This window comes from Ips typographus, linkage group LG9, assembly GCF_016097725.1.
Source record: "Ips typographus isolate SLU linkage group LG9, UJ_Ityp_2.0, whole genome shotgun sequence".
Lineage (NCBI taxonomy): Eukaryota > Metazoa > Arthropoda > Insecta > Coleoptera > Curculionidae > Ips > Ips typographus.
Genome location: NC_138430.1, coordinates 1,151,600 through 1,157,300, shown reverse-complemented (window position 1 = coordinate 1,157,300; position 5,701 = coordinate 1,151,600). Strand labels below are relative to the sequence as shown.

General features: G+C 37.4%; 1 long non-coding RNA gene across 1 annotated transcript; it reads right to left on the bottom strand.

The window, feature by feature from the left end:
* Nucleotides 1-4,547: 4,547 nt before the first annotated feature.
* On the bottom strand, nt 4,548-5,402 carry LOC145734035 (uncharacterized). Its single transcript, XR_014179329.1, has 4 exons — nt 5,240-5,402; nt 5,107-5,174; nt 4,967-5,050; nt 4,548-4,718 (listed from the first exon to the last, which is right to left on the bottom strand). It is a non-coding gene; the product is annotated as an uncharacterized LOC145734035 (long non-coding RNA).
* Between the last annotated feature and the right edge of the window lie 299 nt (nt 5,403-5,701).

Sequence of the window (5,701 nt, the reverse complement as noted above, 5' to 3'; positions counted from 1 at the left end):
AAAACAACAATTAATTAAAAATTATGTTATTTTTAACTTTTCACTCAGAAACTGATAATTAATCCTAATTTTGTCTCCGATAGACTGAACTAATCCTAAAGTTGTCTCCAATAGACTGATCTAACCTAAATTGTCTTCGATAGACTGAACTTAAATAAATTATTCCTAACGAGACACCTAAACGGGGTATTTCGGAAGGAGCGAAAGGAATATGGCACTTACGTAGTTGAACTGACTTCTTCCTTTCCGACTCTCACTCTGGGTGTCGCCTGACGTCCTCGATTCTTTGGATTGCACTGAAGGGTCGAAGGGCCCAAATAATTGTCCGAAAATCACTACCGCCACAATCTTACCGACTGCGCCACTTAAATAAACTCGACGTCAGAAACCCTTTTTAAAAAAGAATAATTTTATTAAGAGTTTACAATTAGTGCGACTTAACTATACGAAGTTACAGTAGAGAGTAATCTAGGGATATAATAAAATACATTAAGCAACCTAAAACGTAGAATAAGCATAATAGCAATAGCATCTTCCTGGGAACCTTCCATGGGATTTACGGAAATAGGCATATATAACTAGGGCGAAGCGACTAAAAGTACGACTACTTTTTATATACCTACCCATTGACGTCTCCGAACGGTTCCCGCAGTTGTGACAGCAAATAATTACATAACCTCTGTCGCCATCTAGCAGCAACATAAAGCAACAACATACATGTAGAAATCTATCATTGGACGTACGCGACCGGTAATAGCAGTAAACCCCTCCGGAAACCATTGCGTGTATACACGGTTCCCGTACCTCGGATGTCACTTTCTTAGTGCGGTGTTATACGATCCGTTTTTGCGGCATACGGCAAAATGGGATGCCGCAAAAACGGATCGGAGGCGGATCACGCCTCCATATATACGTTCCTGCTAAAGAGGATTGCGGGAGCTTGGTGCAGACCACTTCATTTGATGTTGTGAGTTCGAGAACATCAAAACAATGTCTCTTTCAAAATTAAAAATTGTTTTAGCACTTGAAGCTGCTGATTTATTGCGAGAGCCGAAGTGCCGTACAACTTGGGTTCACCCTTTTAATTCAGAACGGGAAAGAAATAAAAGGTTTGAGAAGTTTTATAGTAAAATTCGAAAGTACGATGATAAATTCTTTGGCTACTATCGGATGTCTCAAAAATCTTTTGAAGAACTGCTTGAAATTTTGAGACCCTGTATCACGAAACAAAACACAGTAATGAGGATGGCAATAAGTGCAGAACAACGTCTAACTATAACACTTAGGTAAGTACAGAAAATTGAATTATAGATTATTCGGTATAATATTTTATTATTCTTATATCATGCATATACAATACGAGATTTTATAGTGCAAAGTCATAAGTCAGTTGAGAAGAGGCTGATGATGTTTCAGTAGATTGTCGGGAATCATTTGGAGACATGGTATTCTGATAGTTTTTAGGCATCAGATTATGAACAAACATATTGTACAAACATACTAGGTCCTGGGTAAGTGTGGTGAAAATTATTGGGGATGGAGGTGCTGGGCTTTTCTTGGTGGTTTTTTAAAATCCTTCTGTCGTTGAATGTCACGAAAGAACTGAAGCGTCATAAATTTGAAATCTAGTTTTTCGCCATCGCTCAATTTTTTATAATCACCAAGGAGAGATAGTAAAAATGGTTTGTCCACGTCTTCTTCTTTTGTATCACTTTCATGTAAATTCTTGAGCAGCTGGCTCTGTAATTCGGTAAGATTTGAACTGTTCTGTCTCTTCCTTTTCTGACGATTTGGCAAGTTTGCTTTTCGAACGATGGAAGATGGATGATTATCACTTATATTTGCAGAGTTTCCGTCTCCGTTATCATTTACACAACGTTCTTCCATTTCACTCGTATCGTCTTGGTTCTCATCACTATCTTCCATATTTCCAGTAGTCGTTCTTTTTTCAAGAGTGTTTAGGAGAAATACTAGGGAATCTGCGTATGTATACTTTTTTTTCATAGATGCTGCAGCGTCACCATTTTTTCCTTTATTTAGCGACCTGGAAAAACCATCTCTAACATGTCTCGGTTTATTCTTCAAATAAACGGAGACTTTTACTTTAACAAAGGAATAATGACTGGTCAACAATAATTATTGTAATCAATAATATTAATTCTCGTTTACAGGTATTTGTCTACTGGAAATACCTTCTCAAGTCTCCAGTACGAGTTTTATGTCGCAAGATGTACAATTGGATTAATAATTAGAGAAACGTGCCAGGCAATCTGGAATGTGCTCAAAGAAATGCCAGAGCCAACTATGGAAGTGTGGGTACAAATTTCGGACACATTCTATTCGAAAACAGACTTTCCCAATTGCGTCGGAGCGATTGATGGAAAACATATACGATGCATTAACCCTAGAAGAGGAGGTTCCAATTTTTTTAATTATAAGAAATATTTTTCTGTGATTTTAATGGCAGTTGCCGATGCAAATCTACGTTTTGTTGTTATTGACGTTGGTGCATATGGAAAAGAAGGTGATTCGACATTGTTGTGAGACAGCCCTCTTGGCAGGAAATTATATTCGGGAAGTTTAAATTTGCCACCACCTTGTAATTTGCCCTATACTGACGGAAATGCTCAACCCTTTGTCATGGTTGGCGGTGAAGCATTCAGGCTTTCTACACACCTGTTGCCCGTAATTTGAATCCAACGAAACGGGTCTTCAATTACCGCCTCTCACGCTGCAGACGCACTGTAGAATGAGCTTTTGGGGTTTTAGCAAACAAATGGAGAATTTTTCACACAGCTATTCTCGTGGAACCTGATCTCATTGACTGTATAGTCAAAGCGTGCTGTATTCTTCATAATTTTGTCCGCAGGAGGGATGGTATAAATTTTCAAGACACGGAAACCCATCCATTTAATGATATTGGTAATTTTGCGGGCCCACGTGGTGACGGACTGACTATTAGAGACAATTATGCTAATTATTTCATGACAGTAGGAGCTGTACCTTTCCAAAACAATTATATGTTCTAACTCCATTTTGTATCAAAAAATTATGTGTACTTACATACATCTTGTAAAATAAATTATAAAAATCACTTACTTTTGTCATCTCTCTCTTTATAGGTGAATTTGGGCCACTCTGGGTTCATGGATTCGCCCACATTAACCCATGCCCTTTGTCGAGCATCTTTGTTTGAATATTCAGAGGCTGATTTGTCCCAAATGGCTGGCAGTCCATGAATAATTTCAATGAATTTGTCCGTATCAAACATATTTTTGATTTCGATGTCAAAGCGGGATGCCTCACAACCGCACCGTTCAACAGTTTGCATTCAACTGTGTGTGTCATTGTGTGGTTCCCGCCAAGTTTCCGCGTACCGCTACCCTGCACTGCGGCAGCATGTTGCCGCGCATCCCGCAAACAAGGAAAATGTAACATCTGACATTTAACCTTGTGCGATATTGCCGTACTGCAACACGGGACCCGCACTTATGCGGCTTTATACGGTTCCCGCAGTGAAAGGGTTAATGCGATTATACGTCTTGTGATAACCAGAATGTCCTACTGTTGGACTAGAATGATTTTCTTCCAGTATCGTCGGAATCTGAGTATCATCTGGGGTTAAAACGTCATGAAAGATATTAACTTCTATACCAGAGTTTCTAAACACAAATCTAAGCATTGCTCTTATTTGTTTAAGTGTAAGTTGTCAAAATGGGTTCCAATTCTGGGTAGATTTATAGAGTTTATTTTTAATCGTAATAGTTCAATTTTTAATTTTGATATTAAATCAAATATTGTTTCGTATGAGCATTTTTCCCAATGGTGTGGTTTGTAAATGAGATAGAAGATGAAGATGTCGTTTTCAGGAAAAGCATGTATATCGCCTGATGTTAAATTTAACTGTTCCAATTTAGGTTTGTGGTTAAATTTTCGGTTCATTTGGTCAAATGGTTTTCCTTCGGACGTGAGGTCTTCGGAAATACAAATGGCACAATGATTTCGAGCTGTTAATATGTCATCGTTATTCTCAAATATCTTATCGTACGTTATTAATATTGACAAATGGTAGCACCGGTATCGATCAGAAATCTACACCTTTTTTGTAACTCAGGAATGTCTAGATAAATATAGGAAGTAAGACCTTGAATGTTTATGACAGATATTGAACCTATTGAAGAACTTGGTGCGGTTGCAACACGTCAAATTGCAGAGACTTTTAAAAGTTAATATTTGAATTTATTGAAGTATGTAAAACAAAGGAAAATTAATTGAACACAAAAAAAATAAATACTTTGGTTCTGATGACTAGTTCGATTAGTGTGACGCGTGCAAACAACACTCGACTAGCTCAGGGGTTCGCCACCAGTTTTATCGAACAGGTAAAGAAAACTGGAAACCTTCAGATGTCCTGCTAGTTATCAAAACCAAAGTTAATAAAAATAATAAAAAAGCTAAAAAAAAGGAAGAAACTATGCAGCAATTATTTAGTGATTATATGACGATAACAACTAATAATAGAGACTTGTGAATTCAAACAACAAATAAAATAATAACCAATTTATTCAGGCAAATCTGCGGAAGCCACAACACTATAAAGCCGGCTAACTTATGCTAATTCTTACGCAATAAGGTCAACTGCCTAACCGGCGCCCAACTACAAAACGTCGTTGTTGGCGTGACTAAGTTGTTTGGATTGTTAACCCCTAGGTTGGACCCTGTGAGAAAAAACTAATATACAAACCGCAAATAAAATATGTACATCCACAAGAAGGCTGCTTTTGATTAGTACTTAACAAAATAGTTCAAACAAATATGACATAACCACACACACACGTATGGTGTAGACTATAGTAAACAACGTTAATCTGATTAGGAAAAAACTATCAATTTGGGCCTCTTGCAATGAATGTAATGATTAGAAATAGTGAAATAGTTAAGTAAAAATTAATTAATAAAGTATTACCTGTTGGATTCAGGGTTAAGATATAGCTAGATAGCTGACCGAGACGTGTAGCTCGCTTTGCTTTGGTTTTTCCCCTGTCTGTTACTATTTAAAGGAAAGCAAAATTAATAACTAAAATTATCAAGGTAAAATGCACTTACGGAAGGAATTTCTAACATTACTAATAGAAACCACAAGTTGGTGAAGAAAACGGCCGTCTGCCTCGAGCCTAAGAACAATTATAACACCGTGAAATAAATTATTGTGGACGAAAATATTGGCTAGAAAACTCACCCACTACGCTAACGCACACAAATCAATATTCGTCTCGCGATAAATCCCAATGATGATGGCTAAATTCGCGGATAAAAAAGATTTGAGAAGAAAGAAGAGAACTCACCAGATGGACGGGTCAAAATTAAATCCCGGACATATGACAGACCGACGCCCAGATGAAGATCACGACATTGACAATTAAAGTAGAGATGGGCCGAGCAGGTATATGAAATTTGGCAATTAGCCATAACAGCGTAGTGACAAAAATAAACCGTTACAACGAAAAAATACACAAAGTTCGAAGTAGGACAATCAGTTTGGCTAAAAGCAAACAACATGTCGTCGGCCGAGGATGGTGAAATTAAAAAACTGTTCTTACTCTATGAGGGCCCATATAGAATAAAAGATATAGCAGGACACAATGCAATACATTACGAAACACGGCAGATGGAAGCATTAGAGGAGTTTTTAATGTAGTGA